Source organism: Lithobates pipiens, unplaced genomic scaffold (genome assembly GCF_037356315.1).
Source record: "Lithobates pipiens isolate NorthernLeopardFrog02 unplaced genomic scaffold, aLitPip1_a1.2 Scaffold_28, whole genome shotgun sequence".
Lineage (NCBI taxonomy): Eukaryota > Metazoa > Chordata > Amphibia > Anura > Ranidae > Lithobates > Lithobates pipiens.
The window spans coordinates 208800216-208827484 of NW_027507789.1; the positions used below are offsets into that span (position 1 = coordinate 208800216).

At 44.8% G+C, this 27269-nt stretch overlaps 1 protein-coding gene across 1 annotated transcript in view; it reads right to left on the minus strand.

The window, feature by feature from the left end:
* SLC2A4RG (SLC2A4 regulator) overlaps positions 1-27269 on the minus strand; it is an 88646-nt gene that overhangs the window by 30966 nt on the left and 30411 nt on the right. The gene's annotated exons all lie outside the window — the stretch shown is intronic.

The window sequence follows — 27269 nt, forward strand, 5'->3', positions numbered from 1 at the left end:
GACGCGCAGGGACCAGTCAGAACGTGCAGTGCGACTCGCGCATGCGCAGTAAGGAAGCTGGCTGTGAAGCCGCAAGGCTTCGCTTCCTGATTGAATACGTTTGAAAAACCCGCGCTGTAGAGACAATTGTAAATAACATTGAATAACTGCAAATATGTGCTTTGGGCTGCTGCTGTAGTACAAGGTAAAAGACCCCAAGTGATGAAAATATAAATGTTAAACTCCGCGCTGCTCCAATAAACCAATATATAATAAAGTGCCTACATCAGTATAATCAATGACATGGTATTACCAATATAAAGTGCTCAGTGCAATTGTAGTGCAAAAAAAAAATAAAGTGCAATCATATAAAGTCCATCCATATAATCATATGGTGTGTTGAACTTGTGCAAATTATGCAGTTGCTGTAGATCTTGGTGACACACGTTTCGCCCCTCCCAGTGGACATCATCGGAAGGGTGAAACGCGTCAAGCTGAGGAGACCTAGTGACGGTTGTTTGCACGCCAAGGCGGCGTTTTTTTTGGACGGTTTTAAAAGTTTGATGTACGTGTAATGATTTTGGATTTTTATGAATAAAATTAGCAGTATTCCACTGTACATCCCTTTCTCTTCATTGCCACACGGCTAATATGGATATCCGATCACCGGGAAAGTTGGGAAGGTGATAATTATATCTGGATATAAGATATACCTGACGTCTTTACTATATTGGTGGAAGGAAGGTGATATTTTCACCCACGTACTGATCACATCCACCGGCCCCAGTCATTGACGGGAGACACCATCCCTACCATTGCACTACAATTGCACTGAGCACTTTATATTGTTAATTAATTAATACTACGTCATTGATTATACGGGTGTACATGTGATTACACTTTATTATATATTGGTTTATTGTTTATTGGAGCAGCGCTGATTCCCTTAAAGATGACGGCGCCTCCACCCTGGAGCTGAGGGACAGGTCGGCTTCAGGTGAAGACATTGTGGGTGCCCTGGACAGGTAAGTGTCCTTATTTTAAAAGTCAGCAGCTGCAATATTTGTAGCTGCTGACTTTTAATTTTTTTTTTTTTTTTTTAGCGGAACTCTGCTTTAGGCTAGGTTCACACCATAGCGATGCGGGAACGCCGCAAATCCACGGCGTTTTCCCGCATCGCATGCCTCCCGCCGGCAGTTCACACTGCCCTATGCGGACTGCTGGGAGTGTCAATGAAATGTTAATGACACCCCCAGATCCGTCCGCATATCGCAGTGCGATCTGCACACTCGCACAGGAATCGGATCGCATGGTGTGAACACCCATGCGATCCGATTCTGCTGCGGACCAAAAAAAGGGTCCCGTGCGAGTTTGTGGCGGGAGCGATGCGAATTCAGCCATACTATCTGTATGGCTGAACTCGCATCGCTACGGAGATCGGATGTGATTTGCACTGCAGTGCGGTGCGAATCACATCCGGATCTCTCACCCGCAGTGGTGTGAACCGGACCTTAAGGCAGTCCCTGGCTGCTTCTGTCTTGGTTGCTCCAATAGTGGGATCTTCCTCCTAAAATTCCCAACCCTGTATAATGGGCACAGCAGGTGTACAGACCCAGGAACTCAGCACACGGATGGTGAGAACCCCTTCATAATGGACACCACTCATAATGGGCACAGCAGGTGTACAGACCCGGGGAACTCAGCACAGGGATGGTGGGAACCCCTCATAATGGGCACAGCAGGTGTACAGACCCAGGAACTCGAAATAGGGATGGTGGGAACCCCTCATAATGGGCACAGCAGGTGGACAGAACCGGTAACTCAGTACAGGGATGGTGGGAACCCCTCATAATGGGCACAGCAGGTATACAAACTTGGGAACTCAGCAAAGGGATGGTGGAAACCCCTCATAATGAGTACAGCAGGTGTACAGACCTGGGAATGCAACACAGGGATGGAGGAAACCCCTCATAATGAGTACAGCAGGTGTACAGACCTGGGAATGCAACACAGGGATGGTGGGAACCCCTCAGAATGAGTACAGTAGGTGTAAAGACCTGGGAACACAACACATGGATGGTGGGAACCTCTCATAATGGGCACAGCAGGTATACAAACCTGGGAACGCAGCACAAGGATGGTGGGAACCCCTCATAATGAGTACAGCATGTGTACAGACCTGGAAACGCAACACAAGGATGGTGGGAACCCCTCATAATGGGTACAGCAGGTATACAGACCTGAGAACTCACTGCGGGGATGGTGGGAACCCCTTCTTAAGGGGCAAAACAGGTGTACATACATGGAACTGAAGAGATCTCCCCAATACAGTTTTGAAGAGATAGAGGAGGGGTTTTAAATCCCCATCAAACACTGAAATATCAGTTTTGGGTGGACAGATTGCTTTCTGATAGATGCCATCTGTACTCTTGTTTTTATTCCCCAAATGTATCTACACTTGGGGTATGTGCAAGTCAGTTTCATGCTAAAACAATGTTTTTTGTTGGTAAACTTTATCGGAAGTGTACACTCCACTCATGTCACTACACAGCAGTGCAGTTGCCTGTGGTGTCGTCCAGTATGCGTATGCTGTGGAAAAAAGCAGCATTTTTCTGCAAATTCCATCAGCAATTTGGTGAAAATTGGCACATAGGGGTGACTGGCATTGGACCAGGATAAAAACACAGGTCTCCACAGTATGTGTGGACAAGTGTCAGAAGGCAGTGGAACTAATTGAAGAGATCACTGGGTACAGAGGGCCCTATACTGACATATTCATCCTAGCATGCAGAAACCATCATTGAAGGTCATAGATTTATAGGGACGTTCACTGAGGGCCTTCCCCTAAAGCTGACAATACATGGATCAAAATTTGGCCAGTTTAGGAGGAACCGGACAAATTTTAATCCATAAATTGCTGTTCGCGTTCATGAGAAGACATTTTTACTTGATCAGCCCCTGCATCACTGATCAATGGCAGGGGAGCCCCACTGTCAGAATAGGACACAATGGGGAGTATTCCAACATCGAAGGAGGGAATGGAATTGGTTCAGTCTTGTGTCGCTCGGTGAGATGGCTGATCGAAAAACAAAACTGGACCAGCTTTCCAAGACTTGTTGCCTGACCGCATCTGCCTTCAAAAGCTTTGAGTCTCATATCTGAAACATGCATTAACCTACATCTAAAAATGTTGAATACCCGTTCTGGGTCATTGACTTGGGAAGCCCAGAAGATTCAGATTCGTCCATGAATCTGTCTGACCAACCACCAAGTCCTAATAGAAGTTCTCACAAGGAATGGTACCCTGGGACCTCAGGTGAACATATCAGAGAAGAGCCCAGCTAACCAAAAGCCAAGTTGTCACTGATTGGCACATTAGGTATAAAAAGTATTGGACGAAGAAAGCCCTATGGGGCCATTTACTACGTAAAAGTCTTCTAGAAGCAGACTACTGATTCATCTGATGAACTTGTATTTTGGTGGCTTTATTCCCGGATTCCACTTTAATAGATCCAATGTCCGGTACAATTCAGGCCGCTTACAAAATGACCTTTTGTCTCATTCTGCAGGGAATCCTCATATATCTTTAAATGACCTTCTGTGAAAAATGCTCTACCACTGACAGTCTCCTGGACCAGAAAATAAAATGGCTGCCACTGCATGAATAAACTCTGATTAAAAATAAAAAATATGTATATTTATTTATTCACAGCATGGCTCAAGAAAGGCCAAGTGATCCAACACCTGGCCTGGGAGCGATCTCAAGGAAGATGGTCCAGTTGAATCACCTGATGAATGATTACAAGAGTCCTCACTATTTATATACTAAAGGCCCATACACACGATCAGACTTTTTGACAACAAACATGCAAATGAGCTGTTTTGGAGCAACATCCAACCGTGTGTACGCTCCATCGGACAAACTTTTTTGGTTTTCATCAGACTTTTGTTGGCTGTGCGAATGGACAAACTTTCTGGCAACAAAAGTCCGATGGAGCAAAGTCTGATCGTGTGTACAGAAAACCATAGGACTTTTGTACAAAGTACAAATAGGCATGCTTAGAATCAATGCAAAAGATCAGACAACAATACAGAAGTTGACCAAAGGTGGCGGTAAAGAGCAGAAAAACCACATGATTTGGTGAAAGTTGGCTGAAAAAGTCCTGCTGTCTGTATGCTATACAAGTTCAGGGCCGACGCCCTTTGTACAAAAATCCAAGGGAAAGTTTGTACAAAGTCCGATCGTGTGTATGAGGCTTAAGAATTGATGTTTAGCAGCTAGCCCTTTAAAGTACTAAATAATAATAATAATAATAAAAAAATAGTCCCACTTTTCACCAGCCTGGGGTTTGAGTCATTATATTTACTAAGTGTTGATGTTCAAGGAGCTGCACCGAAGCACAGCTCTGGCTTAGTGGTTTAGCAGCCGGATAGCAAGCCAGCAAAGAACTCTAAGTTGCAGGTTTGAATCCAGAATCATTTATTTAAATTTGTGACTTTTATTTTCTTTATTCCTGAAGTAGGATGATAATCACACAAGTGACTGAGCAGAGGCGAGTAGCTCAGAGGATAAGGGTGCTGACCCAGGGCGCTGCAGACCCGAGTTCGAATCCATGAAGCGCTGTGGACTCCAAGAGGGAATGCTTGAATGTGCTGCTGGGAACCCCGAGCTCAAATCTCTGAGTGAAAGTCTGGAGGGCATGGACAACCCACCAGTCTGCTCCAGTCCCAGGTCCCCACAGGCCTGTAACATGTGTGGGCATCACATTAGGTTGTGGACACCCCTCCTCTTTGGTCCACAGTCTGTGATATCACTGCAACACATATATAATTAGAATGGCTGTCTCACTTAGTGAGGCAGCCCATACTAGTTAAAAGTAGGGACTTAAGTTCTTATTGCCTCACCCCTAGGTACTGTGTAGTACCTTGGGGTGAGGCAATTTACAGCAGGAAACATTTCCCATCTCACCATCAAGGTGCTGCACAGGACCTGGAGGGGACAAGGCTTTCCCTCAGAGGGATTTGAACTCAGGTCTCCAGCAGACCAGTCAGAGCTCTAACCCTCCAGGCTACCACCTAAGCTCACACATTGAGGTGCTGGTTCACCTACTTCAGAAATACAAGGCATGAACCAGTTAGAAAAATACCCCCCAACTAGTTCAGAGTTCAATTCTCCAATACAACCACCAGAGTGCGCTAGTTCTCTGAACACAAATTAAGGAGCTTATTCTTCTATTTCAGAAGTATGAAAAATACTCAAACAAAAAAAAAATTAAATTAAAATAATAAATAAATAATAATATAAAAATAAAATAAACCCCCTTCAAGATCTACATGCAGCTGCTGACTATGAGGGGGGATTCCAGATGACTAGGACCAAGTGGTCCAACATCCTTTCTGGCCCTACTCTTGGCTGAGTCTCCCTATTCCCTAACCTTGGGAAAGGTGACGCGCCTCATCCCAAAACCAGCGAGCGCTGCACGATAGGGGCAGATGTCTTTCCATTAGCACAGATGCGCAAATTTGCACAGCTCTGGAACATTTTTAAATAGCCCAAAAATTTTAAAGCAAGCCTTTAACAAAGAAGGGGGGGGGGGGGAGGGAAAAGCTTAAAAAGTTCAGCTTTGGGAACACGTTACACCCGATTTTAGGGTGGAACATGTTCCCAATGCTGAAGCCCCTGCCTCCAGCTCTCTGTGTATGAATGAACTACAAGTCCAGACATCCTTAGCAGCTGTCGACTTGTAGTTATCAATGAATCGTGGTAGTTCACTGAGTCTTCCCTGTACAGGAAGTACTTATAAGCTTATTACAGTATTGAAAAACCTTCAATTGCGTCATAATAAAGCAGAACAGTTATGTGGAAAGATGCGGAATGTATCTGTTCCCTATTGCAGTAGTTATTATTAATTTGGAATCACTAAACAATATGAGGATAGGCGTTGCCTATCTATAAATTTCCATGTCACCACCTATTACTGTCCCAAGGGATGTTTACATTCCTTGTGACAGCAATAAAAGTTATATAATTTTATTGAGATAGAGAAATTGCACAGTAGACATATATGTCATTCAATATCACATAAACAGAAATATACATCCTTGCAACACTGGTGTCATACCGTCTCATGGTTTAGATCATTTGTGAGATTCGATTGATTTAGTATGGTATAGAAACCTGTATACCTACAGCGTCTAACCTGGCTTATGAAGGGTAGGTGCCCACTCATTACAAGTAGGCTAGGGCTTTCGTTGCTGTGTTGAATGCGTTTTCTCTGAGGGAAGCTCTGTGTGTGCCACAGTTCCGGTCTGATGAAAGATTGTGATTTAGGTGATCGTGTAACAATGCAACATTTAAAGGGAAAGAAGAAAAAGAGAGAAAATGGGGATAGTGGGGTCAAGGCAGTAAGGAATGTAGAAATTGAGAGAGACATTCCATTCACAGGTGCGTCATTGGAGTGGCCCAAGGAATAAATTCTGAGGAGTATCGAAACAGACCACGAGGTCCATGTCTTGGAGAATTGCCCCTCTTTACCAGTTTCCTGCGACAACATTGGTTCCAAGCTATTGATTTGGTCCACTTCAATTGCCCAATCCCCCAGGGAAGGCAAGCTTGTCAACTTCCAATGTCTGGGCAGAACCGTTCGAGCAGCCACCAGAAACTGATGCAAAATATATTTTTTGACCGATTTAAGCGGTCCAGGGAGCAAAGATAGCAGAACTACCTCAGGAGAGGGTGTGATTGAGGTTGCCATGAATCTGCAGGACAAGCCGAGGATCTTTTGCCTCCACGTAGGAGAGCATTCCCACCAACTGTGTAGTAAGGTTCCCTTGGATGACAAACAAACAATGCCAGCAGGTATCTGGGAGTGCCGGGTTTATCCAGTGCAAAGTCGAGGGGCATCTGTACCAACGGGTCAACAACTTGAATCCCTTTTCTTGAGCTTTGGAGGCTAAGGATATTTTGTGAGTCAGAATGAAGTACTTTTGCCAGTCTACAGGTGAAATGGAGTGACCCAAATATTCCATTCACCTGAATTCTAGCAGAAGGAGAGGAGTAAAGGGACAACAGAGTGAAAAAGGCGGGCGACAGAAGACCGGGACACCGCCTCTAAAAGAGCTAGAAGAAGGCACGGTGGCCCAGCAAGAAGAACCGAAGAGGGGGACAAGACTAGGCTCCTCCGCTAGTAAAAGAGCTAGAAGAAGATAGCGGAGGAATCCGATGAGAAGACCCCCAAAGACAGAAGACCCCCGGAGCTGTGCAATAAACTATTTTAACCCTTGTGTGTTGTGTTTTTTTTTTACAGGTGAATGGGTAGGGGTACATTGTACCCCATATTCATTCACATAGGGTGGGGGGCCGGGATCCGGGGCCCCCTTAATAAAGGGGGCTCCCGGATTCCGATAAGCCCCCTGCCCGCAGACCCCGACAACCAACGGCCAGGGTTGTCGGGAAGAGGCACAAGGTGCTTTGGGGACAAGGTGCTTTGGGGTGGGGGGGCCGCCTGGCCCCCCCTTCCCTAAGGCGCCCCCCATGTTGAGGGCACGCGGCCTGGTACGGCTCAGGAGTGGGGGCGCTCGCTCGTCCCCCCCTTTCCTGCCGGCCGGGTAGCGTGCTCGGACAAGGGTCTGATGTGGACCTGGGGGGGACCCCCACGCCGATTTTTTTCGGCGTTGGGGTTCCCCTTTAAGTCCATACCAGGTGGCGGGGCCAGCGACGTCTCCTTCGCGGGCCCCGCCTACCTGGAGACGCACTCAAAATGAGCAGACTTTTCTCCGCACGGGAAAAGTCCGCTCATTTCAAAAGTACGGCGGACTGGCATACCAACGGCCGGATTGTCCGCCGAAATGCAAGTCCGGCGGGAAGATTGGAGTGCAAAAATACTTTCTAAGTCCGCCGTACTTTCGGGTAAAAAAAAGTCCGCCAGAGGCTACACACGGGGGGATTGTCCAGCGGACTTGCGTTTGCCGGACTTTTCCACCCGATTGTTTGATCGTGTGTATGCGGCATTAGAAGCAGGGTTTTCAGGGTGTTGTCTTTTGCCTAGCAACCACTTACAAAACGCACCTGGTCCAGGTTTATGAGGCGGCGGAACAGCGGCTGCAATCTAGAGGCTAAAATTTTGCATATATTTTCAAGTCCACTCCAATTAACAATATGGGCCTATAATTAGCGCACACAGTAGGGTCCTTATCTGGTTTTGGGATAATGGTAATGTGGGCTTCGAGCGTTTGTGGAGGAAACACAGAGGCTTCTGATAGGGGGTTGAATACCTTAGCCAAGAAGGGGGGCAGTAGGGGAGCAAATGTTTTGTAGAATTTAGGGGTGAAACTGTTGGGGGTCTCACGTTTGCACCCTGGCACGGTCATCTGGCGGGCCAGACAGTTCGGTAAATCAGTTGGGTCTTGCTCTAGAAGGCTGAAAGCCTGGGAGTTGATCCGGGTTGGAGAGGACAAATTTATGCTCAGCCCTGGTCAGCTGAAGGGGTTTCCCCACGTTTAAGTTGCTCCAGCTTCACTTATCAGGTCTAGCAGTGGGTGGACCATGCGGCGCATGTTGAGAGTGTTGCAAGAGAGGTCTGGGTATAGGTAGATAGCAGAACCGTCAAAGTCCATGGGACCCAAGCGCCATGCTTTGTGCATAAGTTCTTCTTTAAGGGTGAAATAGTGAACCCTGCAGAGAATATCGCATGGGCGGTCACTATGTTCCCTCCTCGCCCCCCACTCTGTGCACCCAGTCTAATCGAATAGGGGACGAAGCCTCTCTTACCAGCACTAGGTTGAGGATGGCAGTGACAGAAGATTTCACGTCTGTACTCATATATTATCCCTGCGGCTCCTATTTTCTCCGTCTTCTATGCGTAATTGATGTTGTCGTATACGGTGCAAGTGCTCTTTGGAGGTCCACTCGAGGGCTGTGATGCGGGCTGCATGGTCAGACTAAATGTCAGTTCCTTGTGATCATTTTGACCGCCCATCACTCAAACTTTGCTCAGAAGGCCGCCAGAAGGGTCGAGGAGGCTTGCCCTTCCCTGGCCATCTTGTCTTTGGGAGGGTGGGGATCGGACTGAGATGTGCTGAACAGGTATCACTGGATTGTGCCCTGTTGTAGATCTGTGGACTCCGATCGAGAACTGTGCATGAACATGCTTTTCAAGGATGTGCGATGGCTGAAGTATAGCCTGTCTGCTACGGGCAGGCACGGAGCTCAGCAACTAATTTCTTTAGCCAAACATGGTCGGTCACGCTTCTCTGCAGAGTTGTACAGACCCCTTCGGGGGTCTCAATTGGCCAGGCCAGGGTGCTCCCCAAAGAAAGCCCATGTGTAAGTCGCGCCACATATGTAAATGGCGTTCAAATCACACGTGAAGTAGCATCGTGATCGTTAGAGCAATAATTCTAGCACTAGACCTTCTCTGCAACTCTAAACTGGTAAGCATTCTTTTTTTTTTCCTAAGTATTGCCTATGGAGAGCTTTAGGTACTGTAGATTCCACAAGTGTGTGCAATTTCAAAGCATGACATGTTAGGTATCTATTTACTCTGCGTAACATCATCTTTCACATTGTACAAAAAAACTGGGCTAACTACTGTTTCATTTTTTTTTAATTCATGAAAGTGTATTTTTCCCCCCAAAAAATGCGTTTGAAACACCGCCGCGCAAATACTGTACGACATAAAATATTGCAATGATCATCATTTTATTCTCTAGGGTCGCTGCTAAAAAAAATTTTTTATAACGTTTGGGGGTTCTAAGTAAGTTTTTAGCAAAGAAAAAAAAAAAATAGGATTTTTATTACAGCTTACATGTAAAATCCTTTTCTTGGAGTACATCATGGGACACAGAGCCTTAAGTAATTACTTAATGAGTTATGGGCCACCTTCAGGTGATGGACACTGGTATACCCAATCAAGGAAGTTAACTCCCTATATAAACCCTCCTCCTTCCAGCAGCAGATCAGTTTTTGTAGCAAAGCAATATACTTAAATCCCAAAAAAGAGGGGGGGGGGGGCATCTGTGTCCTATGATGTACTCTAAGAAAAGGATTTTACAGGTAAGCTGTAATAAAAATTCTATTTTCTTTATCATACATCATAGGACACAGAACCTTAAGTAATTACTTAATGGGAAGTCCCATAGCAATGCTACTTGAGGTGATGGAGAGACAACCCGCAAGGTACACACAGACTTGAGGACTTATACTGCTCCCAAAGGCGATATCCTCATACCTCCTTACATCCACCTGATAAAATGTTTGTGAATGTACGCACTGAACACCAAGTTGTGGCCTTACAGATCTGAGCCATGGAGGCTTGGTGATGCACTGCACAAGAAGCACTTACCACCCTAGTAGAGTGCACCTTAACTTGAAAAGGGGGAATATTACCCCTTAAATTAGAAGATGGAATTATAACTTGCTGAATCCACTTAGCAACAGTGGATTTCAACGCTGCCCGTCCTTCTTAGGACCCTCTGGCAGAATAAATAAGACATTAGTCTTAAGAATCTGAGCAGTTGTCTAAATAGATTCTCACGGCTCTCACCACATCAAGACAATGTATTGACTTTTCTTCCCTGGAACATGGTTTTGGAAAAAAACAATAGCAGGACACTCTTGGTTCAGATAAAAACCTGAAACCACTTTTGGTAAAAAGCCTGGACGAGGGAGTAACACCACTCTGTCCTCATGAATAATCAAATATGGCTCTTCCCAAGAAAGAGCAGCCAATTCCGAAACCCTCCTTGCTGAGGATATAGCAACCAAAAATACCAGCTTCTTTGGCAGAAGGACTAAAGGAATATGCTGTATTGGTTCACAGGCTGTTGCCAGGGTGAAGAAACCATTCCCCTGGGAATAATCTGCTGGTGACTTAAGTAGTCCACCTGCCAATTCTCTATTCCCGGAAAGAAAACTGCTGATAGGCACAGAGTATTTCTTTCTGCCCAAGTTAGAATATGGTTCACCTCTCTCAGCGCTGAGAGACTCTTGGTGCCACATTTGGTGATTAATATAGGCCACAGCCATGGCATTGACGGATTGGATCCTGACAGGACAATACTTAACCTGGAAGTCCAAGCTTTCAGAGGCAGACGCACGGCCCACATTCCTAGGATGTTGATGGTCAAGGCTTTTTCTGGTTCTTGAACACTGTCCTTGGACAGTTGTCTTCTCTGTCGTTACAACTTTCCAGATAACTGGTCTGAAGGATTTGCCTTTTAGCAGATTAGAATACTGTTCTGCAATAGTCTCGAATGGAACTGGGCATAGGGAACCGCTTCAAAGCAACCATCTTTCCTAAGAACCTCATGCAAAGGCGAATGGAGGGATCTCCTTTTGACCTGACCAACTCTCTTATGGAGTGGTCTTTTTCCTGGGCAAGAACACCCTTTTTCTGGGCTGTATCTATCATCAGACCCAAATACTCCAGCTTTTTTAGCAGTTTTAAGGGAGACTTCACTAGGTTGAGAAAACAACCCAGACTTTTCCAGATAACTGGCTGTAATGTGTACACCTTACTCCAAACACAGACTGGTCTATTAGCAATAGATCGTCTAGGTATGCCAAGACTGTTTAAGCCCTGTGGCCTTGAGGCAGGGCTATCACTTATGTGAACACTCACGGTGCTATAAACTGAAATGCTGCTGTTCTAGTTCAAACCGTAGAAACCTTTCGTGAGCGGGAAATATATGGACATGCAGATATGCATCCCTGATTCCAATAAGACGCCAGAAGTTTTCCTCCTTGTAGGATAGAGACTACTGACCTCATCTACTCCATAGAAGGGAGCTGATCTTCAGGAACAGATTGAGATTATTTTTGATCTAGAATCGATCTGTTGAATTTCTGCGTGGATCTGTACATGTACAGGAAATGCATGAAAAGGGCAGTGAAGGTTTTAAGGAACCTAAGAAAAAAAACAGATCAGCTGACTCTACTAGAGGTAGCTTGAAAGAGGCACGAACCATCTCTGTAAGATTTGTACCAGCATGAAAAAAAGTTCAACTCCAGTTTTCTCCTCCGCAAAGGAGTAATCGGTTTTGCCTTTCTTCCAGATCATCTGAGGGTAACCCTTCATCCTCTACCCACTGTTCCCTTGATAAGGGATCTAAGATGGGGGAGGAGGATCTAACACACTTCCGATCCTTGGATAGCAGATGCGGTTAAAGTCGCTAATTTTCCTTCTAGGCCCTGCAGGGCAGAGGAAAAAACGCATTTTCAATCATGTATACAAGGCATGAATGTTTTTCTCCTATAGAGTCTGACAGTGGAGGCCATCGCCACTGCCTAGAGGCAGCTGCCCCTGGTGCAGGGAAAGGAGTCCATTTTAAATAAAAGGACGTTTATACCTTCTTTTGGGCAAAAGAGTACCTTTTTCCTGCTAGAAATCATTTGGATGTATTTGACCAAATTCTCCCCAAATAATCGCTCCCCCTGAAAGGGGAAACTAGTCAGAAGCTTTTTTGCAAGATGCTTCAGCTGACCAACCTTTTAACCACAGGGTCCTATGCATGTGTTTTAGCACAAGCGTAAGGCGGGACGCGTAGTGAATAGAGTCCTTTTATGGCGTCTATGGCAAAACATAGAGCCCTTGGTAGTTCGGCTACTCATGGGCCTGTTGTGCAGGAACCTCCCTAAGGGCCTCTTTGAACTGGGCCTTTAGGGACTGACAGATGCCTATTGCAGCGACTGCAGGCTGAGAACGGCACCTGCCAGAAAAAAAAAAGAGGATTTTAACAAAAAAACAACAACTTATCTTTAAGCATTTGTGCATTGTGTACTGGACAAGTTAAGTTTTTATTGATGCTGGAAATCGCAGTCTGCTACTACTGGTACTTTCCATCTTTTGTGAATTTCTCCTCCACGGAATAGAGAACTGAGAGAAAAATTGGTTATCTGGATGATCCCTTTCAGCATAAATAAGCTTTGAACCATCTGCATAAGAGTTTGTACCATCAATCTCTCAGATTGCGAGGTTGCATAAGGTTCATCAATTGTTGTTTCCTCCGCAGAGGAAAAATCGGCTTGCGATTGCCTGAGGGTAATACCTCATCCTGTGCCCACTGTTCCCTTGGTAAAGGGTTTGAGGTGGGGAAGGGGGATCTAGCATGCTTCCGGTCCCCTTGGATGGAGGATGCGATTAAAGCCGCTAAACTTCCTTCTAAGCCCTGCAGGGCAGAGGAAAATGCATTCTAAGTCACGTATACAGGGGCTGAAGTGTGAACAGCAGTTGCACCATCAATCGGTTCCAAAACTCACCCTGGTTTGCCATATCTGGTATCTCCGGAGATGGCAGTGTGGAGGCATGACTGGAGTTCCCAGTGCCTGGGGTTGGAACTTTTGGTGCCTTAGTAGTAACCTTGGAAGCCATAGTGCTAAACACAAACGCAGAGGCACTCTAATAGAATGTACGATTTGCACAGTAGAGAAAAAAACAATGGCAGCATAAAGATTAAGCTGATGCTAAACCACATATTTAACTGTACTGGAAATGCCTATGTACATCCCTCACGCATTCAAGCACTTGTGTCTTGTGGCGGACTCCTTATTCAGCTGCTCTGGTAAACACTTTTAGTGTTAAGGGCGTCAGCCTTATTAGGACCTCTCAGGTGTAAGCCTGATTGCCTGTGCACAATGTGCTTCCACGAGGACGCCGAGTCTGCACACGGTGCCGGCTGCTTTAGCCACGCCCCTTCCATTGACCCGCCCCTTCTCCTTTTTCCAAAAGAAAACCTCAGCTTGCACGCGCACAGACAGCACAGCCTTTGGGTCTGAGACACAGACTCGAGGGAAGAGAGGAGGCTACAGACAGCATGCAGCGTTTCTGTCCTCTCCCTTGAGAGAGGCTGGCTTCCCTGCATTATTAAAAGGCAAGTAAAAAACGTAAAATGTTTGCTAGAAAAGCCGTCCCGCATCCCTCGAGAGGGGGGAGGAGGTTCTTTAACAGTTTGAGGCTTACTATGTCACACTGCTCAAAAGATTTACAGGGTGTAATGTACCTTTGACTGTACATGTACCCACAGCCCCTCGGTTTCTCCACTTGGGGGGAGAGGAGATAAGAACCCCCTCCTGCTGCTAGGACACACCCTACGCTTTGGTAGCTGGACACAGAGCTGCCGAAAGGGTATGTGTATGCTTACTCCCTCTAGAGGAGACTTTAAGACATTACAATATTAGTATGAAAGAAAAATCATAGGTGGATTTTGCAGTTCCTAAGCTTTTCTCTTACCTTTTCCTCGCTGCAGGATACTGCTGAAAACAGACAGATCCAGACTTCACCCATCACAGCGGGCAGCGTAGTTAAACCTTCAAAAGACTGGGTCCCTTTTAATAGGGGTTCCACTCCTTTGGAAATGTACAGCACCCCTCAGGACAACTTTAGGTAATGTAGCAAGACCAAAAAGCGTCCTGGTTCCTAGGGTCCAGCTCTCAAAGAGAAGAGTTACAGGTAAAACCTTGTTCTTCTTTGCGAGGCCCGGGTACCATCCTGTGGCCGCAGTGGCGTGGATGGATCCGGTTGTGGAGGCTTTTTAAATCCAGCATGGATTCCTCCTGGAGCTCCTCAGAGCACATCTTCACTTGTGACCAACACTTTAGACACTGGCGAAAAAACGTATGTGCTCCTGGAAGGAGGAGGGGTTATATAGAGAGTGAACTTCCTTGATTGGGTATACCAGTGTCAACACCTGAAGGTGGCCCATAACCCATTAAGTAATTACTTAAGGCTCTGTTTCCCATGATGTATGATAAAGAAACACGATTTTAACTTGAAAGCAACAAATGTCAGAAATAGACTTAGGCGTGAAAGGGTTAATGTATTCTATGCATTAAGATAAAAAATAAATAAACAAACACCTTGTGTGAGCAGCAGCCCCCCTAATACTTACCTGAGCCCCATCTCTATCCAGCGATGCTGCAAGAGAGACTCAGCTGCCTGGGTCTCTCCCTCCTGAATGACTGAGACACAGCAGTGTGGGCCATTGGCTCCCGCTGCTGTCAAAGTCAGTAAACCAATCAGGAGAGAGGGGATGGTGCCAAGTCACAGCTCCGGGCTGAATGGACACACGGAGCTGTGGCTCGGGTGCCACCATAGAAAGCTGCTTGCTGTGGGGGCACTCAGCAAGAGGGAGAGGCCAGGAGCGCCGAAGAGCGACCCAACAAGAGGTGAATTTGGGTTGCTCTGTGCAAGACCACTGCACCAAGCAGGTAAGTAGAACATGTTTGCTACTAGCATAAAAAAAAAAAAAAAAAGTTTAGTATCAATTTAAGATGCTATTTCCCTGACTCCAGCTATAACACTTTTGAAAGTCACTGACACAGAAACAGCATACAGATCTGTAAAGCCAGGCAACCAGAATTTTCAGGAGAACTCAGCAATGGCAGGCTCAGTTTATTTTAGGACAGGTTTCCTTTACAATCATACAGTGTGACTTTAAAGCCAGACATAGATGGTTTGAATCTTGTCTGGTTTGGCAGCTTTAGTCGCTAGTAGTGATCATTGTGTTTTGCCGGCAGGGAAGGCTCCCCGCCAGCAGATAACAATAGTGCTGCAGGAGGGACCCTCCCCATCAAAACTGACTGCATTGATGGGGGAATCAAGCTATTTTCTTTCCTTCTAACCCTGGTGGAAGTAAAGAAAAGTGCATATTCTACAGCATGGGTGCTCAACCTTTGGCCTTCCACCATCATGCCTCTTCCTTTATGTTATGCTTATAACTGTCAGCCTTGAAGTTCTGAAACAGCTGGAGGGCCACAAGTTAAGCACCCATGATCTACAGGTTGCTTAAAGCAGAAGTAAACCCATCCATAAAATGGTTTCATTTCCGGGACGTGCCGGAAATGTAACACTCCCATTGGTTGTGCTCTCAACCAAACTGTCAAACCATCCAATGGCTGGTGTCATAACTGATCACATGGGCAGCATCATGGCAGTTGTAGATTAAACAGAGGCAAAGATGGCAGCTTCCTTGGCTGAAAACGATGGGGGGGGGGGGGGGGGGGTTTACTTACACTTTAAGGCTTCATTCACACAAGTGCCAAGGCCCATACACTGGGAATGATTGTCTGTTTATGAGACTGTAGCTAGGTGCAGGCAGCCTATGTTACTGAAGGGGACGTGGCGACTGTACTGGCACAGGCACACGTCCTTATTTGATAGGTATGTAGGCGAGTGGCCCGACACACAGAGAGCATGCATTGAGGGACCCACAACCGCCCCTGTACACCTGTCAAATTAGGATGTGTGGCTGCGTCGCCAATCAGTAACATAGACTGCATGCATCTCCAGCCCCATAAACAGATGGCTCGTTGATATGTTGTACAGGCCTCAATTCCCCCTGTGAACAGAGCCCAACACAAAATATAGAGTGAGAGGAATAAAAGTATTTGATCTCCTGCTGATTTTGTACATTTGCCGACTGACAAAGAAAATAATCAGTCTATAATTTTATTTGGAGGTTTATTTTAACAGTGAGAGACAGAACAAAATATCCAGAAAAACGCATTTCAAAAAAGTTAATAATTTGATTCGCATTTTAATGAGTGAAATAAGTATTTGATCCCAGGTGTCTTCTATACAGGCAATGAGGTGAAATTAGGAGCACTCTCTTTAAAGGGAGTCCTCCTAATCTCGGCTTGTTACCCATTGTCATGGCCGAGACACATCAAAATATCATATTTTTTCATTTAGACTGAGTCATCGCTCCAGGAGAGCACTCCCCCTTCCCAACAGAAATGGCTGATAAAGTTATACGATCCATTGTAAGGCTAAAGTCAAGAAACAGAACTCATGTTGAAACCGAATAAATATGAATCTGATACAAAACCAGCCAACAATGGTCAAAATGTGTGTTCAGACCGAAGTTACAAAACTTTTAATTAAAAGGAAAGCTTGGGTAAATAACCCCATTGTTTCAAAGGATGAAATTGTAACCTAGTTAAACCCCGATGTTGACTCAGGCTTTCCCTCAGACAATGACTGAGATGTAAAGTTAATGTTACACCACATGACACACACAGGCACAAATCTCTGAACAGTCAATAATCCACATGTGCCTAAATTGTCTGAACATTTAAAACCTGCATACATGTGATATGATAAATATATGTGATCATAAGTAACTCAAATGCTAGATTGGATTCTAGGTCACAGATACGACCATAATTTTAAATCCACTGACCCCATGAGTAATCTGCCATAAGATAGAAATATAAATTTTGATATAGAACAAATGAAGAACTGTGTTTTAGATACCACCATTGTTGTAAAGACATACAAATCGTGACCGCATCTACATGAAATTACCCATATAACATGTGTTGCCCGAAGATAAATAGGTTTTCATAGGATATGCCGAAGTCATGCACTTATCCATATAAACATCCATTGTGTGTGATATTAATCAAATTTAGACTAAATGTATTATATTTTGTACCACTTGCCAGGGTCCGTAAAAAATATAGACATAGATAAGTACCCATTGTAAAATAAAGCATTTTTATTTTAACAAATAAGTTTAGAACATATTTTCTGTCCACAGACACACCTAGTGGCTGAAGATGATATTACCTAAATTCACCATGTAAATCATTATAATTCTCTAACCAATGGAGAATAAGCCAAACCTTCTGGGCTGAGCTCATGATAATTTTAAGAGCTTATTGTCCCAGATGGTATAAAAAGAATGTGAGGGCCTTAAAGAGAGGATCACAGACCCACACGCTGGATACACCCCTAGATCATCAAGAAGTCTGCTGATATATGACCACCTCATCTTGTTGGGCCTTGTGACTGGAACCAATCGATGTACTTAGATACTGGTGGACAGCTTCCCCTTTTAAACTGTTGGTAAGATAAAGATCATACAAATCTTAATTATCTTTTCTCTCAAAATTGTAGGGATTATATTTTATAGTTGATGTATTGACATAAATTGATTGTCTAGGCCGTGTATTAATGTAGCCGTGTTTGGGGGAAATCAGACAAACTTGTTTACATCAATTAAAATTTATGTGGTCACAGGGAGAGTACTATTGCCCAATTTAAATTTTAGTAGCTCTGTTGGTTTAATATTTATTTAAAATTGGCAATATTTTTCTGTTGACTCCGAGTGACATACTTTGGATTCCTTCCGGCCGGAGAAATTCAGAGGACTGTTTCCCAGAGCCACAAGGGATATTGCATTCTGGAATATAAAGCACGATTACTGCATATATTTTTCTAACAGACCAATCTGGGCTCCCCTGAGTAAGTTGTAATATTGTTTTGAGTGTGTGTGTGTGTGTGTGTGTGTGTGTGTGTGTGTGTGTGTGTGTGTGTGTGTGTGTGTGTGTGTGTGTGTGTGTGTGTGTGTGTGTGTGTGTGTGTGTGTGTGTGTGTGTGTAATAATAATTACCAGAAAATCAAGTTCTGTATGCAATTGTATAACTATACTCGTTAATTAAGTCAAATTATTTACTTATTAATTTTGTTGGGAGATATTTATACATTGGTAAGAAAACTCCATAAATTAAACTCAGGAAAGGATTGTGGTATGTACTTATTTTCTGAACTAGGTTCACAAAATTTAATGTAAGGTTGAAGGCACTGAAAAACAAAACACTGAGATCTTAATTAAGATTCCCTACCACACTCACAACACTATATAAAAAAACACCTGTTGACAGAAGCAATCGGATTCCAATCTCTCCACAATGGCCAAGACCAAAGAGCTGTCCAAGGATGTCGGGGACAAGATTGTAGACCTACACAAGGCTGGAATGTGTTACAAGACCATCGCCAAGCAGCTTGGTGAGAGGGTGACAACAGTGCAAATGGAAGAAACACAAAATAACTGTCAATCTCTCTTGGTCTGGGGCTCCAGTTTCAACGATCATGAGAACGGTGAGGAATCAGCCCAGAACTACATGGGAGAATCTTGTCAATGATCTCAAGTCAGCTGGGACCATAGTCACCAAGAAAACAATTGGTAACACACTACGATGTGAAGGACTGAAATCCTGCAGCGCCTGCAAGGTCCCCCTGCTCAAGAAAGCACATGTACAGGCCCATCTGAAATTTGCTAATGAACATTTGAATGATTCAGAGGATAACTGGGTGAATGTGTTGCGGTCAGATGAGACTAAAATTAAGCTCTTTGGCATCAACTTAAATTGTTGTGTTTCGAGGAGGAGGAATGCTACCTATGACTTGAAGAACACCATCACCACCGTCATACATGGAGGTGGAAACATTATGCTTTGGGGGTGTTTTTCTGCTAAGGGGACAAGACAACTTCATTGCATTAAAGGGACAATGGACGGGGCCATGTACCGTCAAATCTTGGGTGTGAACCTCCTTTCCTCAGCCAGGGTAATGAAAATGGGCCATGGATGGGTCTTCCAGCATGACAATGACCCAAAACACACGGCCAAGGCAACAAAGAAGCACATTAAGTTCCTGGAGTGGTCTAGGCAGTCTCCAGACCTTAATCCCATAGAAAATATGTGGGGGAAGCTAAGCTGAAGGTTCGAGTTACCAATAGTCAGCCTCAAAACCTTCATGACTTGGAGAGGATCTGCAAAGGGGAGTGGGACAAAATCCCTCCCAAAATGTGTGCAAACCTGGTGGCCAACTACAAGAAACGTCTGACCTCTGTGATTGCTAACAAGGGTTTTGCCAAGTACCAAGTCATGTTTTGCGAAGGGGTCAAATACTTATTTCACTCATTAAAATGCAAATCAATTCATAACTTTTTTGAAATACATTTTATTGGATATTTTTGTTTTTGTTCTGTCTCTCACTGTTAAAATAAACCTGATCATTAAAAATTAAAGACTGATCATTTCTTTGTCAGTGGGCGAACGTACAAAATCAGCAGGGGGTCAAATCCCACCCCCCTATCCCCCACTCACTGTAGCTGTCTGTTATCAGCTTGTGTTCATCTCCATCGGAATCTCCAACAATAAAAAACTGTGTGCAAAAGAAGGACAGACAACAAAAAGTACAAAAACAGAAAAAAAAATCTTTAATTTGACCAAGATGATTGACAAAAAAAACAAAACAAAAATAAACAAACGTATAGCTCTGTGCTTGGCACGGTATACCCCATGAGGTGGCGGCTTTGTGCATACTTTCAGAAAGTCACAGCTGAGCAAATGGAAGATAAAGGTTTGAGCTCTCTCTCAGCCCCGCTACATTTCACACATACAGTCACCCCCCCCACCCACACACCCCATCCCCTCCCCACTTCATGGCCCCCCATCCCCTCCCCCCAGAGCGCATACCTGACCCGCAGCTACAGACACCAGGGTTCAACTTTTATGGACCAGGAACCAGGCGTCCATCTTCTGGACTCCACCCCCACCCAACCCCTAGTGCATGAGAGATGGGCGGCGATTCCCCAGCCTCTCACAGTTCTATGGCATGTCTTCCAAGCCAAAATTAGTGCAAGAATTCATTATTATTTCTATTAAAACAAACAGGAAAAAAAATAAAGCTGTCACCCCCATTTCTCTTTGTAACTTTGGAATGTGCCTTGGATGTCACCTGCCCCGACCCTAGACCTGGTGTGCAAACCACAGTGTCACCTCTCACCCAGTGCAAAATATAGGAACCCTCCGAGCAACTGATTTCCAACCCACCCCGAGACGTACATCATTCAACATTTTTTTCTGGAGTGGATGTATAGCCAACACTTTTCTTAGCTCTGGATGGAGTGGAAAAGGTTTAGAGTTTTGGTTGCAGTCTCCCACTGGGGAGATTCCCCTCTCCTGGTCACCAGTGTCACCCGACCAAGCGATGAGGGGAAATAATACCAATGGGACACTTCTCTAAAGAGAGGATTCCTTTCAATTAGTAGAGATTTCCTCACATTTCCTGCTGCATCTCTGGGCCAGGAAGTGACAGCTGACAGCCGAAGAAAAAAAAATATCTGTCAGAGGTTTTAACCCATGGGTGATCAATCTGCGGCTCTCCAGCTGTTGAGGAACATGCCTTTGGAAGACATGCTTGTAACAGTCAGCCTTGCAATGTCTCATGGGACTTACAGTTCCACAACAGCTGGAAGGCCACAGGTTGGGCATAAACTTTAACGGAGCTTGATATTTTTTTTTCTTTTTTTGGACTGACAGGTCTTTCTTCTGGCACTGTACATTTTTAATCATATTTCAAAATTTGGGCAGAAATATGGAAACAAAAATACATTTTGGGGCATATAAAAAGACTTTAAAAGTACCATAGCTTATTTTATTTTTTTTGCTTCATGATATCAAGGCCACAAGGAAGCCTTTAAAAATGCAAAAAGAACGGAATTCAGAGACGCTTTGGGGAAGATTTACTAAACCTGGTGCGCACAGGATCCGGCAGAGTTATGCAGAGTAACCAATCAGCTTCTAACTTCAGCTTGTTCAATTAAAGCGTAAACCCACTTTTGTTGAGAAAAAAAAAAATACATTCCCCTCTGGTTGATCTCTGTACATTGCATGGATTATATCAACCTTTGTTGCAGATTCCTACCTTTTATTATTCTGAAGGAATCCCTCTGTGTTTCTCTGTGCTGAGTGGGTCTAATGGGAGTGGTTTCATAATTATTAGTCAGCTGTGCAGCTGCAGAGCACTAATAAGGAAATCTGCTGGACCTGCATTATTTTAGACGTGCTCCTATTGAAAGTATCTCTCCAAAAATGAAATCTGCGTTGCAAGGGCTGCCTGACTTGTATCTTAGGCAGACTTCTGGGAAAAATCACCAAGCAGGTCAGGCCAAATCACACAAGCAGGAAATGTTTCTGGGGTGTGTCCAGTACACATTCTGTGTACAGAAAAACTCCAGGCGGCCATATTGCAGTGCATTCTCAGAAAATTTCAGCGGCTTCAGATTGAAAAGGAAAAGGTAATTTTTAACAACATTCAATTACAATATGATTAGTGTCGCAATTATATGTGCTATATTATCATTGGCCATTTTTTCCCCCCCCACAAAAGTAGGAGTTACCCTTTGACAATAAAACCTGGAAGCCGATTGGTTACTATGCACAGCTGCACCAGATTCGGTGTGCTCTGGTTTTAGTAAATCTTACCCCTTTGGCCCCTTTCACACGGGTGACGCGATCAGGTCTACCCGTCAGCTTTTCAGGGGGACCTGATCGGACCCTCCAGCCTCTTCTATGGAGATGTCAGCTGATACTCAATGCCATTCGATTTGATTCCTGTCCACCAAAAACAGATGGATTGGGAATAGGATTGCCCCACAGACGAGAGCGGGGCTGTGTCTGCTCTACAAAGTGGAGCAAACACAGGCCTATCCCCCCCAAGCAAGCGAATCCCGCTTCACAGAGGTCGCCCATATGAAATGGGTCTTTATGTTTCCAAACTGTTATTTCACTGAGGCTGCTCTGGCAGGAAGTTCACGTGACCACCGGCTACACAGATTGTCGTTACTACAGGACAACAAAAGTCCAATGACACCAAGACTCATGCATCTGTGGCTTTCCTCTAAGCTAATCCAGTCCTCTCCTACTACCCCAAAACATACTGAGGTTGTTTTCTGCTTGTAGTGCTTATAAAGGCCCCTTTCACACGGATACGTTTTTGCCTGCATTTTTACACTGCAAGAAAAAAAAAAAACAAAAAAAAAAACGCAAGAAAGTTAAAGTTAAAGTATCCCTTTAAATCCTATGGGACGTTACACACCACTGCACTGTGGGTGCGGTGCGTTTTGTTGCATCTTTGGTGTGGTGTTGAAAACCACAGCTTCCTATTGCAAAATGAATGGAAATCGTGGCAAAAATCACGGTAAAAAACACAATTTGCGCTTTTGAGTCACATGTCCATTTGTTTTCTTTTACAGGTGCAGGCAACCTAAAACCACACCAGAAATGGATCAGGAACCGCATATGAAAACAAAACATAATCGTGATTTTGCTACAGAGCAGTGTGAAAGGGCCCGAAATTAGCGAGAAGGTCATTCGAGTGCAAGCTTCTCTGACGCAGCAAGTATGAACCATAAGCAATGCCCAACGTGGGAAATAAAAAAAAAAAAAAAAACGCCAATTGTGCAGACTGCACTGGATAAAAAGGATACAGAGCTGCTTATTGGTTCCTCGGGAAGCATTACAAAAAGGCACGGGATAGACGGCATGCTTCTGTCGTATGGAATTTCAGGAAGAGGATGTCATCAGCCCGCCTGGAGAGCGGAGAAGGCGGCATCATAAAGGATGTATCCATAGAAAATCATATTTTCTATAGGGAGATTGGAAGCCTTCTTTTAAAAACAGACCTGGACATGTTCCACCTGCACAGGTATATAGGAAATGGATATTATAAAAAAAAAGTCTTCTCATGTGTACACAACTGGCCTTCAAAATCAAACAACGGCAACATCCATTTCTTCTAAGGCAGTCTGATCTCACATTTAAAAGGCCAATTCTGAGCCAAATAGGAGCCCCCAAAGAGCGAGAGAACAGGATTCAGGGAAACTCCATCAACCATGCAGGGCTTTCAGGCAAACATTCTCATCTGAAAAGGACAGCAAGTCTTGCTGTTTGTGACATTGACCCTGGGGTCTGCCCTGCAACTATAACACTTTGGGCTGGAAGCAGTATCTTTTTAAGCTCTTGTCGATGGCCGCATGGAAATATGCAGCCTCCCAGCGAGAGGGCCTTGGGGCCGAGCAGCCGCATATTTGCATGCATTAGTGCAAATACAGCTGTGCCAAGAGCGCATGCCCCGTGCGCCCCCGATCGCTCCTTGTGATTGGGATCTTTCCGCCGATCACATTAAACCCCTTAAAAAGGACCGGCTCCAAGGGGTTAAAGGGGTCAAAAAAGTTGATCTGGGGGATCCCCGCCCCCCCTCCAACTGATGCTGGCATTACACCAAAGAAAAAAACAAACATTAAGTGCTCTTTTTACTTACCTTAATCCGCTGTCACATGACGCTCTAATTTCAAATGCTTCCTACTCTTCTCTTTACAGGAGGCGGGATGTCCTCCTTCAGGTGTCCACATCATTGCCTGCATAATATGGACACTTCCTATTGGCTATCCAGCAATGGCGGTCCTCTCAGGATCCAGAAGAGGACTCTGCAGCAATGATGTCAGAATGGGTCAGTGAGGGGGTAAATATTTGCCTGGAGTAGTTTTCAGCCTCTGTTAATTTTAGACAGCTATGCTCCTGCTGATTTCCCTCACTTCCTGTCCTGGAAATCCTCCCCAACAAGCAAAAAAAATAAAAATAAATACCCAACAAAAGTTCTAGTCCTTCCTCCACTCAATCCACATCTAAAAAAATATTGCTTTGGCTGGAGTTGCACATAAAATTATCTTGGTGAAGACACCACAAGATTCTAGGTTTCCTTACCTGTTTATGGGTTAGCTTATATATGCAAGGGGAAATAAAATTAAAAAAAAAGCGTGCAAATTCATACGAATCATTAAAGTGCTTTAATATATGTGCAACGCATCAAAAACGTGCATTTGCATAGTGCAAAGATTGGAGAACGCAATGGAAGTGACACTGCGCTCCGTTATAAGTCTGCAAATCCAGCAGAAAGGAAGGGCTCTGTGAGTGAAAGATTCCAACTGTCACTTCTTTTGGAACTAGAAGGAAAAAACCTGATGGCTGCTGTGGAGGGCACATTATAGGCTTGTTTACACCCGCATACAATAGTGTAATCTATGAGAGGGCCGCGTTTTCAGGTGTTCCGTGCCGGCAGCCTCATTCATGCCAATTGGGACCGGCACGGCTCTCAAAACGGCGAGCCCGTGCAGCCGCTGCGTCACAATTAACATGACTAGAACTGCCTGCGTGGGGATGCACAAGTGGCCAAACACAGCCCTCGCATTGGCTTATGCTATAGTATACCTGTGCAAACGAGGCCTTATTTCCTGTCCGACAGGCCCCTTGTGGTTAGCTTCGCTAGAATTTATCCACATTGATGCCGAGAGGATAATACTGACCCAATCCCAGCCACCTATCAGTGAAAAGGCTCCTTTGCTGGCAGGAGGCACCCAATCTGATGCAGATGAAAACAGCCAACTGCTTTAATTTCAGCACACTGCGCCACCTGCTGGCTAATTATAGGTACTACTCACTGGGAATTTTCTGTTGATCTGGATCCTATTCAGCAGTGGCTATACTTAATTTCATGCATTTTTTTCTAAAAAAAAGTTAGAAAATGCATTTTCAGGGCCCAACGAAAAAAAAAAGCTAAAGCTGAACTCCAGCCTTCCTTCAGTCTTACAAAGTTGTACAGGCTACAATGAAATGGCTTACTCCAAATTCACTGCACACTGCGAGCTTCACCAAGTGTGCATTGGAAGCTGAAAAAGTCAGATAGAACCCGCCTCATGTCTTGGCTGGAGGATGGTCAGCATCGTCCATGCCCTTTCCTACCCAGCCTGTCCCTGGTCTACCCCTTTCATTCATTGGATTTCAGTTCCTTCAATCACGGAGGCTCAGCATGACGTGGGCATTACCTCGGGCAGTTTGCATGCTAAATACAGCTTGCCTAGGAAAGGCATTTTAATATTTGCATAAATCCCTCCAAAAGCCAGCCCCCACTGCTTACATCAAGGCTGAGGGCTCTTAAGAGAAGCACTGAGCCAGGGTGCTGTAATGCTTTCATGAAGCTATATATACACACACACACACACACACACACACACACACAACATCCTGCTGGCCCCTCCCACCACCATTGTATAGAGAAGCACATAGCGACCCAGGAATGACATTACTGCAAGTCTTTGAGGGGAGAAAGGAACCAGGGAAGGCAAAAAAAAAAAAAAAATTGTTCAAGAATACTTAAAAATTTAAAAGCTCTAAATGGAAAGGGAAATGAAAAATGCAGAAGAAAAAGGAGTAGATGCAAGCAAACTGCATGTAAAACACGTCAACTTGCAACCACGTGCAATAAAGCACAATAAAAAAAATAATAATAATAATGAAATCAGAGCCGTGCGCATATTTCAAACATACAAATAAAAGGGCCCCCTTGGGGAATGAAGTCTCATGATGTCATCGGAGCCGGAGAAAGGGCTAAGACTGCAAAGGGCCCGGTCTGATAAGGCAACTAGTAAAAGACAGCAACTCAACACATATGACTGTGTGTAGGGGGGTTCCTGCAGTCTACCGACTCTTCTTTCTGCAGCCTTTTCCAAGGGTGATGGGTTACAGAGACCAGCGACAGATGTCTGGCCTGCAGACACCTTGTGGCTATCTCCTGCCTTGTTCTACACCACCCTGTGCAAACAATCCCTCCTCCCCTTCACCCAATACACTACTATTTTCTTCCTAAAACATGAGAGGACCGTGCTATCAATTGCCAACTCTCTACCCCGTAATAGGTGCCAGAAAAGGTTTGCTGGTATCATATGAGGGCACAAACACTGAGCAGGTTCATATTGACAGAAATAATCAAAATCTGCTAGATTAAGTGTGGTGGGTTGGTGCCAACTGGCATGAAGCGGAGTACTTTCACCTTCCTAGAAATAGCAAGCATAAAGCGTCACTGGTCCAAGTGTCTGAGACCAAAAAAAGAAAAAAAACGTTTGGTGTGGCCCGGCTCGCCATTTCACTTGCCGCCCCCCCCCCCCCCCGCAGTTCCCTAAAACTAGGTTCACACGTATGTGGGCTGCATTCTGCAGTTAGTGCAGACCAATGGGCTGCCCTAAGAATGAAAAAGTGAGGGAAAAAGTGCTGAACGTTTTTTTTCAAATTTTCGCCCAATGGAATTGCACGGTCAAACGCAGGCGTCTTACTGATGCGGAGGATACCGTTAAGAATGAATGGCACCCACGTGCGTCTGCTAAAAAAAAGGTTGCATTTTGCCTGCAGGTCAGGAGCATGTGCGATTTTGCGAGTTGCGATTGACCGCGGGTCTGGGAAGGTGTGCAATTTTGCAAGTAGCGATTGCCCGCGGGTCGGGAACGCATGCAATTTTGCAAGTAGCGATTGCCTGCAGGTTAGGAACATGTGCAATTTTGAAAAGGTTCCCGGCCCGCCCAAGTGTGAACCTAGGCTAACTATGGATTGCATGCATGTCATAAATAAGTGCAGGATGGCCGAAACATGTTGACCAGTTGTGGCTGTTATCACTCTGAAAAAATAAAAACCTGATCATACTGCTGATATATGCCACTGTGCCAGCTTTCCTTTTGGACTGACTTGCATGCCACCCTAGAAAAAAAATAAGAGATTAGGGCTAGAAAAGTGGGGGGTAAAATACACAGTAGGGCAGCCATCTTGCACAACCAACAGATATAACCGGTGCTAACAGTCCATCAGGAAAACTCACAGCCAGCGGTATCAATCA